The 14996-nt window shown below is 42.2% G+C and overlaps 2 long non-coding RNA genes across 3 annotated transcripts in view; both read left to right on the top strand.

Moving 5' to 3' along the window:
• The window catches only part of LOC148112212 (uncharacterized), a 56988-nt gene that overhangs the window by 19278 nt on the left and 22714 nt on the right, over positions 1-14996 (top strand). For both annotated transcript variants that reach the window (XR_015729695.1, XR_015729694.1), the window contains exon 2: positions 10333-10483. This is a non-coding gene — a long non-coding RNA (uncharacterized LOC148112212). The remainder of the gene's footprint in view (positions 1-10332; positions 10484-14996) is intronic.
• Positions 3689-5000, top strand: LOC148112213 (uncharacterized). The gene is made up of 2 exons (XR_015729696.1): positions 3689-4025; positions 4618-5000. It is a non-coding gene; the product is annotated as an uncharacterized LOC148112213 (long non-coding RNA).

The following is a 14996-nucleotide window of genomic DNA, read 5'->3' on the forward strand; positions in this document are numbered from 1 at the left end:
TCCTACCTGTATTTGTTACAAAGAAAACCAGAAGCTTCCTCTTTCTATTGCTTTTTGACATTTCCTTAGGCACTTTTGTCTTTTTCTTTTTCTCTCGCCCTTTCTTTCCTCTTTTCTTTCTTTCTTTATATTCATTTTTAATTTCATTTTAAATCTTTTAATAAAATTTATAGGAAAAAAACTTGCTTTTACATTAGAAGACTTTTCCTAACATGCAACCAGAAGCTGCCAATTGTTATTAGAGCACTGTTCACAGACTGAACTTTTTGACAGCGCCGTTTGCTCAGACCTCGAGGCATCCAGAGTGAGCAGGGCCAAAAAAGATGGGATAGGTGGGGTTAAAAGATGAGATATAGGCAGTCCTCGACTTACAGCCATTCATTTAGTGACCATTAGACGTTACAATGGCACTGAAAAAAGTGACTTGTTACCTTGACTTATGACCATTTTTCACACTTACAACCTTTGCAGCATCCCCATGGTCGTATGATCAAAATTTGGATGCTTGGCAACTGGCATGTATTTATGACCCTGGGTCATGTGATCTCCTTTTGCGACCTTTTGACATGCAAGGTCAATGGGGAAGCCAGAGGCACTTAATGATTTCTTACCAGCTGTCTTGCTTAACAACTGTGGCAAGAAAAGAGCAAATTTTACCTCAAATTGTCTTGCTTAGCCACAGAAATTTTGGGCTCAGTTGAGGTTGTAAATCGAGGACTAGCTGTAATTCCTTACCCTTGCAGAAACTTAAAGACATAGGACTGCCTCTAGATGCCTCCTGAAAGCCTCTTCAGGCCTGTGTCTTTTTGGTCATTCAAAACAGATGTAGCCCTTGGAGCAGAGTTTGGCCAGTACAGAAGGATACCACTAATTCTTCCAAAGACTTGGAAATGGTGATTCCATTGAGGCCTCCTAACCCTTCTGCATCTGCCTTTATGGCTGACCCATCATCCTGCAGGCTGATATTAAGGCCTGATGAATTTATTTATTTTATTTTATTTTATTTATTTATTTCCAATTTATATACCGCCCTTCTCCCTGAGGACTCAGGGCAGTGCACAGCTAGAATTAAGAACATGAAATCCAAATATTAAAAAACAATTAAAATAAATATAAATTTGGCCCAAAAATTAAAAATCACAAACCAATTAAAACATTTAAAAATTTCTTCTTAAGCCAGCCCGGCTTGCTGGAAAAAGTAGGTTTTCAGGGCACGGCGGAAGGCACTGAGGTCTTGGGTTCTCCTTATCTCTGGGGGCAACTGATTCCAGAGGGTGGATGCCCCCACAGAGAAGGCCCTCCCCCTGGGGGTCACCAGCCTACATTGTTTGGTTGATGGCACCCTGAGGAGGCCCTCTCTGTGGGAGCGCACGGGTCGCTGGGAGGTCGTCGGTAGCAGCAGGCGGTCTCGAAGATAGCTAGGTCCTATGCCATGGAGCGCTTTAAAGGTGATGACCAACCGTTGAATTGCCATTCAAGGAACCTTTTCACTAGTATTCTTCCCAATCCTATACCTCTGCATTTTCCTCATTAAATATATGGATCGCCAATCAAAATAGCCTAAGAAGCAACATTGCATGGTTTTCTTTTCTTCTCTTTGATAGCTCAAGAGATTAGACTGCTAAGAAAGCCAAATGAGTTTAAGCAGAATGAAATCAATTTCCACATCGCAATTGTTTTCTAAGTGAATAAGATCCCAGCTTATCTTTAAATCTCAGAAGCCCTCAGCAAATCTCCCATTCAAATGTTAGTCAGAGATGAGCCTGCTTAGCTTCTCAGTCTGGACAAACTTTCTGAAGCCCGTTGGGAATAGATGAACATTGAGAAAAGAGAAGAAATAGTTCAGATAGATCTATTTAGGAAATGAGAAGCAATCAGATAAAATTACAATTATAGAGAATACAAGATTATAAAATTATACTATAAGATTATATATTATTATAAAGATTATAATATTATAAAAATTTATTTTATTTATTATAAAGGTTTGGCAATCTTCATCAGAGAAAGGGTCTGTGGTTTGGAAATAAAGCATTTTTTTACACATTGCAATGTTTGAGAGGCATACAGGTAGTCCTCAATTTACACCTGTTCATTTAATGACTATTTGAAGCAGGGTGGATTTGATTTAAATTGAGTTGATTTAAATCACAATTTAAATTATGATTTAAATCACTAGTAAAAAGGCTTGAATCATAATTTTTAAAGAGCAATTGTCATCTCTGCTACTCCTTTGACCCACTGTTGACTCACCGATAGTCCCAGTGTTGGAGAATATACAGCCTCATGCTACATAACTAAGCTCCATTTCATGCTGAATAAACTAAATTATTTATGTATCTTAAATAGAAAACTATCTTACGATAGATTTTTACCCCAAAAGTTTTTTATTAAAATAAATTCGATAAAAATCAAAAAATTTCGATTTGATTTTTTTTTATTTTTTTTTAAAAAAATCATTGATTTTTATCCACCCTGGTTTGAAGTTACAATGGCACTAAAAAAAGGGACTTAGGACCATTTTTCACACTTACAACCGTTGCAGCATCCCTGATGGCTGATCAACGCATCTTTTTTAGCTGCTCGGTGAATTAAACCACATTTTGGGTTAGCACCTACAGTTAATCAAGATTATCCAGCTGTGCAAATGCCACCAAGTCTTTCACTGACCAGGTTAAGCAGGCTGCATGAACACAGTTAATAAACCTGTTTCTCACTCTATTGGAAGATTCTTGCATTTCACTTGCAAAACACCTCTATTTCTACAGGTAGTTATGACCATAATGGAACCTGCCCATCACATTCGTTAAGTTGTGATGGTTGTGAATATGGTCACCCATGTGACCAAGAGGACTTTATGATCTCTTTTGTGGTGGTCATTAAATGAACACCATTGTTGTTAAGCAGACCAATGGTTCTTTAAAGGCTGGTTTTGCTGAAAAACAGAAATAAATGCCAGTTTTCAGCAAAACCATCATAAAACGCAATCACGTGACCACAGGATGCCTTAAGCAGCTGTAAATATAGGCCCCTTGCCGAGCATCCAAAGTGCAGTCATGTGACCACGGGGGGTGGCGGGGAGTGGAGAGAAGGCGGCAGGTTCAGCTGTCAAAACTTCAAACACAGATTGTGTGTAGCCCCAGGTAGGATCCGTTGTAACTTTGAACAGTCAGTCAGTGACCAGTTGTAAGTCAAGGACTACCTGAACAAACATAATCATATTTAAGACTAGAAATACAACTGGGGGGGGAGAGGGTTATATTCATTTTTTTAAAATGGAAACATATTATTTCCCAAAATGGCACTCTCCCAGCGTAACACACTGTTGAAAATGATTTGTCATTAAAAAAATCTATTATTTTCAAAAATCACCCCCTGTGCAAGTATATTCTTCTCATCTTTGTCTGGCAATTAATCATCTCTCGGATAAGAGAAGCTGGCTCCAGGCTAGATGTCAATACTGGGGTAATAAAAATAAGCCTTTAAAAGATAAAATGATGATTGTTTAATGGAAGTGGAAAAGGATATTAAATACAGTATATGACTGAAGAGGAATAAGTTACACCCAAGTCTGTTAAAAAAATATACCATGTATTCTTTCAAAACTTGTATAGAGGTAGTACTTGACTTAACAACCATGTGTTCAGTGAGCTTTCAAAATTACAAGAGCACTGGAACAGGTGATTTAAGACTGGTCCTCGTACTTATGACCATTGCAGCAATCCCCATGGTCGCATGATCAAAATTCAAGCGCTGGCAACTGACATGTGTTTGCGATGTTTGCTGTGTTCCAGGGTCAAGTGATCACTCTGTGCAACCTTCTCAGCTGACTTCTGACAAGCAAAACCAATGGGAGAAGCCGGATTTGTTTAATGACCCCACGATTCACTTAACAACTGCAGTGATTTTGCTTAACACCTGTAAAATTGGGTGTGAGTCACTTAACAAGCACCTTGCTTAACAGTGGAAATTCTGGTCTCAATTGTGGTTGCAACTTGATGACTACCTATAAGGTCGCTTTATAGGTAGTCCTCGACTTACAACAGTTCATTTAGTGACTGTTCAAAGTTACAATGGCGTTGAAAAAAGTGACTTATGAATGTTTTTCACACTTATAACTGTCGCAGCATCCCCATGGTCACGTGAACATAATAAAAATTCAAACATTTGGCAACCGGTTCATATGTCCCAAGGTCATGCAATCACCTTTTGCGACTCTCTGACAAGCAAAGTCAATGGGGAAGCCAGATTCACTTAACAACTGTGTTACTAGTTTAACAACTATAGTGATTCACTTAAGAACTGTGGCAAGAAAGGTCGTATAATGGGACAAAACTCACTTAATAACTGTTTCATTTAGCAACATAAAGTTTCGGCTCAATTGTGGTCATACATCGAGGACTATTTGTTCTTGCATTTTAAGAGAGAAAAGTCACCTTTCCTACAAATGTGCCACCTTCCTATTCAATGTATTGTAGATTTTCATCCCTTTTTCATTTTATCCAACTTTAGGTCCATTAGGAATTGGTAGATAACTCCCCCCTGCTTTTTTTTAAGCATTTTGTCACAAATTTTGGATAAGTGTGAATTCTGAAGCATAGTCGTATCTCTTTTCAGGGATATGTTCAGAAATTGAGAACCAGACACTGAATAAATGTTTTCCCATTGTTATCAACATTGAAAGGCAGAAGATAGAAGGTTCCAACTACCAGGACAAACCATGGAAGCCAATTACTCAACAGGGCTCTTGTGACCATACAAGAAAAGAGAGGCAGACAATAGGTTTCACCTTGGACTTTCACAGAATTCAGGCAGCTAAAAGAATTCAGCCCTCCGTTTAATACCTGTCCCATGGCTTAGATGTTGTTTTGCGATAGTTGCCTTTGCAGACTAAAACAAGGATAAAAGATGGCATTGAAAATCCATTATTCCTGACCTTGAATATGAATTTCTCCATCAAATATTGTGCATCTGTATTATAAATCACACATTAAAATAGCTTCCATTGTCCTCTGTTGTATCTCATAGCACTACAAAGCAACATTCAACCAATGGAGAGATGGAAAACATGGTGTCCCATTTGCCAAGAAGACCTGGACTTCAACTCCTAGAGGACACAGGCTGGCAGGAGAATTCTGGGAATTGAAGTCCACCCATCTTGAAGTTGCTAAGGCTGAGAAATCCTGATATAGTTTTTCCAGTCGTCAACATTTTCAGGAATATAGTTACAGTCAAACATGAGAAGTGAATGAGGCCACAAAGAAAAACTCTGTGCAAAATCTGAAGGAGGTTATAAGCAGGGCAAGGATATTCTGGTTGTAGTTCCCCTCAACCACCAGCAGCTCCACTGGTGATTTTTGAGGTCGTCCTTCTCTCTCAGACCAGCCTACCCTACAGAATTGTCTTTGTAGGGAAAAATCAGAGGAAGCATCATGTATTGTCTCAAATGAAAAGCAAGGTTTAAGTCAAACTAAATAAATAGGTAGATTTCAATATGCAGGTGCCTGGCAAATGACTCATACTTATGACTGTTGCTTGGTCCCAAGGTCATGTGATCACCTTTTGCGACCTTCTGAGAAGCAAAGTCGATGGGGAAGTCAGATTCACTTAACAACCAGGTTACTAAGTCATCAACTGCAGTGATTCACTGAACAACTGAGGCAAGAAAGCTTGTAAAATGGGGCAAAACTCATTGTCTTGCTTAGCAATGGAAATGTTGGGCTCAATTGTGGTCATAAGTCCAGGACTACCTGTAATGTCTGGTTTGGAAGACTAAAGTAGAGAGGAGCAACTTTCAAAGAGTGAACAAAAAGCATGTATGATTTTAATCTGAAAGGATTGCTAATCAAAAGAGATATTTCTCCTAGAGTTTCTAGATGCCACAGCTTGGGAGAGAATTTTCATCTCTTGGAATCGACCATTGTGACTGACACAGCCATTATTTTGACCTTGACACAAGAGAGTCAGGTGCTATGAGGAACCCAAAGGTGGTATTCATGGATCTCTCTAACTCCATGGACACACCAACATCCTTGACCTATACCTGGTTCCAGTGATGAAATCCTCCGCAGCTTGCCAGAGGTTCGCTGCCCACACGTGTGGTGCGCGCCAAACATGTGTGCATGAGCACTGCGTGCCACGCACATGCAGTGCATGCCAAACACATGCTGCACGCATGCACAGTGTGCACCAAATGCGCATTTCGCATGGAAAAAGGAGGCTTAAGAAGGTAAGTAGAACAGCAAGGGGGGAACAGCTATGCCGCATGATTTAGATTCACTAGCAAATATAAATCGTGCGGCACAGCTGATCGTCAGAAATGCTGGTTCAGACAAACTGGTAGCATTTTTTTACTACCAGTTCACCCAAACCGGTAGTTTTTATTAGTACTAGTTCACCCAAACCGGTGCGAACCAGTAGCATTTCACCTCTGCCTTGATCTCTGTCCTATCTCATTAGTTCTTTTGTAATATTTTGTATTTTTTTTTTAAAAAAAGAGTGGGGGTGGAACTGTCATACTGCAAAGTAGGCAGTCTCCATCCAGACTGAATTTACAAATGGGTATTTATGGAAAATAAATGTGATCTTCTCAGTCATCTCAGGTAAACCAGACAGGAAACACGCTTCTCTATCAGTGTAATGAATGAATCAAACTCAAAGCCACATCTCCTATCCCATAATACACAATTGTCCAAAGGCTACTTGCCTCATAAAAATTAGCTGCTTCATGATATTCTAGAAAGAGTGCAGAGAAGAGCTACAAAGATGATTATGGGACTGAAGATTAAATCATATGATGAATGGTTGCAGGATTTGAGAATGTCTAATCTAGCAAAGAGAAGGACTATAGGTGACATAATAGTGGTCTTCCAACATCTAAGAGGCTGTCAAAGAGAAGATAGCAGCCTTGCAGTACTTGACGATCTCTCACAGAGAAGTGGGGTCAACCTATTCTCCAAAGCACCTGAAGGCAGGACAAGAAGTAATGGATGGAAACTAATCAAGGAAAGAAGCAACCTAGAACTAAGGAGAAATTTCCTGACAATGAGAACAATTAATCAGTGAAATGTCTTGCCTTTAAAAGTTGTGAATGCTCTATTATTGAGGTTTTTAAAAAGAAACGACACCATTTGTCTGGTATTTGGTATAGGGTCTCCTACTTGAGCAGCAGGTTAGAGACATCCAACTCTGTTATTCTGTTAAATGTTCCAGAGACTAGGGGTGACTAGAGGTGACATGATAGCACCTAAAGGCAGAACAAGAAGCAACGGATGGAAAGTAATCAAGAAAAGAAGCAACCTAGAACTAAGGAGAAATTTCCTGACAGAACAATTAATCAATGGAATGGCTTGACTCCAGAAATTGTGGGTGCTCCATCACTGGAGATTTTCAAGAAGAGATTTGACAGCCATTTGTCTGGAATAGTATATAGAGTCTCCTGCTTGAGCAGGAGGGTCAGACTAGAAAACATCCTTCCAACTCTGTTATTCTGTATTCTGAAAATGTTTCATCAGCCAACTTCTCCTGCCTCTCTTTGTCCCTGAATCTAAAGGAAATTGCATCCACTCTCTCCAAAGGGAGTCAGATACTCCCTTTCACACCTGTCTTAAACGAGGGACCAATTTGCACCAAGTTAAAGAAAGCATGCTAATGCAAAGATGGTCAGCCACTCCAAATTAAATCCCAAACCTCTTCCTTGGGGCCCACAGCGAAAAGGTTGCAAAAGACCACAGAACGTGTGGCCTTAAGGAAATGGGCGACACATGCCCCCCCCACGCTATTCTCATGCTAATGCAAGACCCGGCTTCCTATGCGCCATCTGCTCCTCTCAAGGTCGCAGCCTTGAGGAGAAGCTTCACTGGGCTTTATGAATGCCAGGCCATCCAGAACATTAGTGACACGTTGACCGCTTTCCATGGTAATAGGAGCTCTAATTATCACCCACATAAAGAGAATTGTTGCATTCAATAACGGGGTGGGTAGGGGGTGTCTGACAGCTGGAGAAGGCAACTTGCAGGGCTTGATTTTTAGTGGGGGGGGAGAGGAGGAAAGAATCATCTCATTGCTTTTTGTCTCTCCCTCTTAACGAAATAAATGTGCTTCCTCCAGTTCAACAGAGACAGGACAAATCCATTGGCTGATTACCTTTTTCTCAGTTTCCAAAAAGCACCTCTCCAAATTATGCCCCTTCCCCCCGTCCCCCCAGGATCATGGTTTTACATAAACTTGAATAAATAAGTCCAACTTTTTTTTTTTTAATTTGATTTATATGCCGCCCTTCTCCGGAGACTCAGGGCGGCTTACAATGCGTTAAGCAATAGCCTTCATCCTTTTGTATATATTTATACAAAGTCAGCTTATTGCCCCCACAAACTGGGTCCTCATTTCACCTACCTTAGAAAGGATGGAAGGCTGAGTCAACATTGAGCCTTGGAGAGATTCGAACCAGCAGAAATTGCAGGCAGCTGTGTTAATAACAGGGTGCACTAAACCACTGTACTATCAAGGCTCTTGAGCAACATTTTGATTCAAAAGTAGGAAAAGAAAGATTTTCTTTTGTTTATTCTATTGTAGTGGGTGAGGCACCAGGCTAGAAACTGGCAGATTGTGAATTCTAGTCTCGCCTTAGCCATAAAAGCCAGGTGGGTGACTTTGGGCCAGTCCCTTTCCCTTAGCCCAATCTATCACACAGGGCTGTTGTTGTTGTTGTGAGGAAAATGGGAGAAGGAAGTGTGCTGGATAGGTTTTCTATCTTGAGAGGGAGAGAGGGAGGGGGAGAGAAAGAAAAGATTTCCAATATACGTATTTGTCCTTTTACAAAGCTGCTGCCTTTTTAGGCAGAGGTTATAATACAAGAAGGCAGGACAGGCTTTAAGCTTCGGGAAAGGAGCTTAAGGAAAGAATCCTCTGAGTGGGCCACCCAATTTTTGGCTTCTGTCTTACAGCCATATTTTTCTTCCCCTCCACCCCTAAATTGCGGTTTGGAAAGCTGGCCTGAAGTTAAGGAAGTGGCAAGATAAACATATGTGAGTCATCCTGCTTTTGTTTTTTGTCATATTTGTTTATGATGATGCTACTTAGCCCCAATGGTAGGATTGAAGTTCACTGCCCAGTTGCTGGGTGGGCGTGGCCATGGAGGCATGGCCTACTTGGCCTCCTGCACTATGGCAGGGGGGTTCTTTCGCCCTCCCAAGGCTCCGGAGGCTTTCCTCGAGCATCCAGCAGGATGAAAACGGCCTCCCCTGGGCTCCAAAGGCCCTCCAGAGGCCAGAAACAGGCCTATTTCCAGACTTCCGGTACTACCGGTAGGCCCATTTTTCGCCCTCCCGAGGCTCTGGAGGCTTTCCTTAAGCCTCCAGGCAGGTGAAAACTGCCTCCCCCCTGGCTCTAGAGGCCCTCTGAGGCCGGAAATTGGCCCGTTTCCAGACTTCCGGTTCTTCCGGTAGACCCTTTTTCGCCCTCCGAGGCTCCGGAGGCTTTCCGTGAGCCTCCAGGAGGACAAAAACAGCCTCCCCTGGGCTCTGGAGGACCTCTGGAGGCTGGAAACAGGCCCATTCCTGGACTTCCATTAAGCCCGTTTTTCACCCTCCAAGGTTCCGGAGGCTTTCTGTGACCCTCCAGCAGGGTGAAAACAGGCTCCCCCGAGCACCAGAGGCCCTCCGGAGGCCAGAAACAGGTCCATTTCCAGACTTCCAGTAGGCCCTTTTTCACCCTCCGAGGCTCCAGAGGCTTTCCTCAAGCCTCCAGGAGGGCAAAAACAGCCTCCCCCGGGCACTTAACTTGCATCCAAAATGGGCTGCGTGGAGACTTGTTGCTGGGTCCCAAGGTCATGTGATCATCTTTTGCAACTTTGTGACAAGTTAAATCAATGGGAAAGCCAGATTCACTTAACAATCGTGTTACTAACTTATCAACTGCAGCAAAACTCACTTAACAAATGTCTCACTTAACAACAGAAATTTTGGGCTCAATTGTGTTCGTACATTGAGGACTCTCTGTATTATTGGGAAAAATCAATAATCACCTCCAACCTGTTATTCTCTGTTCTATGTTAATTCCACAATATTCTGATCTACTAACAAAGTCATTTCTGATTAGTTGCTCTGTTCTCCCATTTTCAAAACCCAGTCTGTAAGTTGGCTTGTTGGTGACTTTTCAAAAGCTCCTCCTCCTCGGGGTGCTCTACAGCCCTCCTTTCTGAGAATGAGAAGGGCTTCCCCCCCCAGTAGGGAACCCCTGGCAAGGGGCACTGTGCAGCAGACATGGCTGGCCAGCTCACTTCTCAGAAAATAAATACCTCTAAGCTAACAACAAAGCTTCTTCTCTTCATAGAAATGAAGCTTGACTCCGAGGGCAACACTTCAAGCAACATCTTGAACGGACCTCTTTCTTTACAGGAAGTGACTAGCACCTCTCCATCTTCTGACCCAGACACATGTCTATATTTATTTTGGGGCCCTGAGAGTCAGGCTAACAAGCAAAAGTGAGTACACACTTTTTATAGTCTGCTGGAATTCCAAATTGTGCTGCTGTTGGTGATGGTGATTTTCTCCCACCACCTGGCATTTTTGTAAAAAGACAGAAGGACCATCCTGTCCAGAACCACCTCTTCCTGCAGTCTGATTTCCAGAACAATCATCCAATCTTGAATTTTCCATAAATTCAATGAATGTAAATCAGCATCTTCCAATAAGACCATCCTCTGTGTTGTGGAGACATCATTTAACTCTTACAGGAGTCCCATCCTTTAAACAAATTTGATGAATTCCTTTTTAAAGCTTAATAAACCAGTCACTATGCGCAATACCTGAAAAATCCCAAAGATGTTTTTACAACCATCACCTGGCTGACTGAGAATCTCCATAGACATTTAACTCCTGAAAAAAGTCACTTATTTATTTATAAATGTACACATATATATTTACAACATAGAACACAGATTAATAGGGTTGAAAAGGACCTTGAAGGTCTTCTACTTCAACTCCCTGCTCAAGCAGGAGACCCTATACTAGTGATGGTTAACCTTTTTGGTGCCGAATGAATGCGCGTGCCACAACCCCCAAAATGCAATGTGAGTGCCCCCTGCTCATGCGCCCTGCACATCCACGCATGCACCCTGGGCCCCCATTTTGGCTTCCAGGTTGGTGCACGAGGCTTTTGGGGCCCAAAATGGGGTGCGGGGGGGAGGCAGCTATGACTCGATGGGGGTAGAAACTGCAAAGATCGGAGAAGGCACGGAAGGCAGGAGGCAGCTAGGACTCGATGGGGGAGAAACTGTGGAAATCGCGTCCCGGCTTTCTCCTGCATTCCTGCCTTCTCCGATCTTTGCAGTTTCTCCCCCATCGAATCCTAACTGCCTCCTGCCTTCCACGATCTCGTTTCTCCCCCCATTGAATCCTAGCTGCCTCCTGCCTTCCACAATCTCCAGTTTCTCCCATTTAATCCTAGCTGCCTCCTGCCTTCCATGATCTCGTTTCTACCCCCATTGAATCCTAGCTGCCTCCTGCCTTCCACGATCTCCAAAGTTTCTCCCCTCACTGAATCCTAGCTGCCTCCTGCCTTCCACGATCTCCAGTTTCTCCCCCCCACCGAGTCCTAGCTGCCTCCTGCTTTCCTGCCTTCTGTGCCTCCTCCGATCTTTGCAGTTTCTCCCCCCCCCATCACGTCCTAGCTTTCTCCTGCCTTCCTGCCATGGAGAGACACCTGCGGAGGGTGGAACCTGCAGAGATCGGGGAAGGCCTCACTCCCATGCATCCGCGGCAGAGACCCGAAGACCAGCTGGCCGACGGGAGATGTGCACATGTGTGGTGGAGCTGGGCTGGGGCGACAGCTGGCGTGCCCGCCGAAAGGACTCTGCGTGCCACCTGTGGCATGCGTGCCATAGGTTCACCATCATGGCCCTATACTATTCTGGATAAATGACTGTCCAGTTTCTTCACAAAAACCTTCCAGTGATGGAACACCCACAACTTCTGGAGGCAAGCTGTTCCATTGATTAATTGTTCTCGCTATCAGTAAATTTCTCCTTAATTCTAAGTTGGATCTCGCTTTAATAATCTTCCACCCATCACTTCTTGTCCTGCCCTCAGGTGCTTTGGAAAATAGGTCAACCCCTCCTTCTCTGTGACAGTTCCTCAAGTGCTAGAAGACTGCTATCATATCATCCCAGTCCTTCTCTTCATTAGACTAGGCATACTTAGTTCCCTCAATCATTCATCAGATGGTATAGCCTCCAGACCCTTCTTCTCTGCATTTTCTTCCTCACAGAGAGATCCTCACTCAGTCTCAATGAGTTTTCTGGAATGGTAAGCACAGGGCTACAGGTTTCCATTAGCATTTTTCTGCAAGACTGCCGCCACTGCTACGTCACTGACATAGGCTTGGATTACAAAAGGTTGCTCTGGGTCCGGATGCCTTAGTACCGGTTCTTTCGCAAAATGCCTTTTTAAGCATTCAAATGCTTGTTGGCATTCTAAAGTCCAATTCAGAGGTTGCCCTGGCCTCGATTTGGTAGGGCCACCCCCAGTTTTAGTAACTCTGTGATGGGAAGGGCAATCTCTGCAAATGAGGAGATAAATTGGCAGTAAAAATTCATGAACCCCAGAAAACTTTGTAATTGTTTCCTGGTGTGTGGGGGTTGCCAATCTAGGAACGCTTTCACTTTACCAGGTCCATCTCCACCCCCTGGTTCAATATGCGGTAGCCAAGATACCGGTAATCTAAAGCATTTTTGTGGAACTCACATTTTGACAATTTTGCATATAGTTTGGCTGCCAGTAATTCTTCAACACTTGCCAAACCAATTTCACATGTTCTTCTAGGGTTTCAGTGTAAATGAGAATGTCATCTAAGTAAATGAGGACCCCCTTATATAGGTTCTCATGCAGGACTTCATTTATCAATTGCATGAAAACTCCAGGGGTTCCCTATAGTCTGAATGGCATCACCCTGAATTGGAAGCTTCGACACAATAACTACTAAATATTAACAAAAACCACTGCTTCAACACACACAATGTATAAGCATAGATTGACAAAGCTGCAAACATGCTACCTGAGAGAATATGTTGGCTGTTTTAAGACAACCCATCTTACTCTGACTTCATGAGAACATCAGTCTGAAATCTGATTTCTTACTATTCAAACATTAGTAGCTCACATCCTGTCATGGTTTCGTTATAGCCCAAAATGAGTTTATTATGTATGGCTAGTTCAATCTGAGGACACCTAATTTATAGACATATCTTGTACAGATGAGAGTTATGTTCATTTGTAGTGCTGACAAGGTGATGAATGACAAGACAAGACATTGGTGTTTGCTTGTCCTGATTATCTCAGTTCAATAATATGGATCCCCAGAATGTCTAGTACCAGAAGAGCATTCTGAAATCTCCTAAATCAAGTGGCTCCAAGCCAATCACTTGAAGATTTACTGTCCAAGTATGTGCTATGGAAATGGTATATAGGAGGTTGTATCCAGAGATGCTGCCTAGAGAATGGGCAGATAAAATGCATAGCCTGCAGCTGGATAGCAGGCAAAGATTCAAAAGAGATCTTTCCTAATTTCTCAGGGATTAAGGAGATGGGAAAGTTATACTTTCAGATTTGCAAGATTCTATTAAATAGTCTTACAATAAATTAGCTGATCTGGTTGTGTTTCCTGTGTGACCTAGTAAGGCTAATAGCTGTGGATTTATTTATTGGATTTGTATAGTCACCCATCTCACAAAAAGCAACTTGGGCAGCGCACAACAATCCAATAAAACAAAAAGGATAAAAATAACAGATGATATAAAAATCCACATTATAAAGATAAAATATCTTATAATTATCTTATAATATCTTATAAAAGAAATATACAAACTCTGTACCATCATGCCATATATGGGATGATCTAATGTATGCTAAATGGGTAAAAGAGGTAATCTAAAGGAAAAAAATAAAAACTGAACACAGCTACTTAGATAATTTAGGTTAAGTATTCAAACTACAAATTCCATGCAACCATGTAGGTTGGCTTCACTTACCAACTAATCTACTATTTTTTTTTTAATAAACCACGATTGGAGTTAGATTCCTTCTCCCTTTAATTTCATCTAAGGACCAAAAGGAAGTTCCAAATCATTTTAATACACAGAGAAGCCCATGCAAAGGGAACCCACAAATCCAAATTTTTGCCAACAAAAGTTAAGGGAGAATTCTCTATGGAGATTCTCAGTCATCCAGGTCATGGTTGTCCCAAAAGTGCTTTTTCAAGAGTCAACTGGACTTTCTGGTTCTTTCCTCCAGGAAGATATCGCAGGGAGAAATTAAATCGTTTGAAATGTTGAGCCCAGCAGACTTGTTGATTCTGACAGGATGGGAGGGATGGGAGGACTGTATATTTCTTTGAAGTCATCTGGTCATTAGCACTCTCCCTGGGAGCCATTGAGGCCACTTGGGGGTTTATCTATGCCTTCAGGGTCATCTGAATCAGGGTGCAATTGGGTGTGGAATCTTCTTGGAATGGCTGCAAGGGCTGCGTTGGAGACTGGAGATAGGTGTGTCTTATTCCTCTCCCTCTATTGAGGGAATGGTGTTCAGTTTTATCACAGATGGATTCTTTTACCGTCTTTCAAACCAACAATCCTCTCTATCCTATATGTGCTATACATTTAGCAGTCATCCTATATACAACTCTGGTATATGCCAAGCAGATTCCACTTCCTCTATTTTCTGGGCATGTCTTTATCTTAGAAAGATGGGTCACCTCAATCAAGTCCCACCCAAAGGTTCAACACACAGCTTCTTGGAAAGTCTACATCCCGCTACTTGTGAAGATGAGGGTTAATCCTCACCATCCTGGATTTATCCATTGAAACTTCTGCCTCTCAGTGATTGACTCTGGCCATCTTTTTCATAAAATGGGCTTTATAAAATTCAATACCATTAAACATTCAGTCAGAGAGTAGCAGATTTTCCCTTCATTATCATGCATGGGTCAAGCTTCCCTGCCCT

The sequence above is a fragment of the Pantherophis guttatus genome, chromosome 12 (assembly GCF_059756535.1).
Source record: "Pantherophis guttatus breed Tessera chromosome 12, ASM5975653v1, whole genome shotgun sequence".
Taxonomy (NCBI): domain Eukaryota; kingdom Metazoa; phylum Chordata; class Lepidosauria; order Squamata; family Colubridae; genus Pantherophis; species Pantherophis guttatus.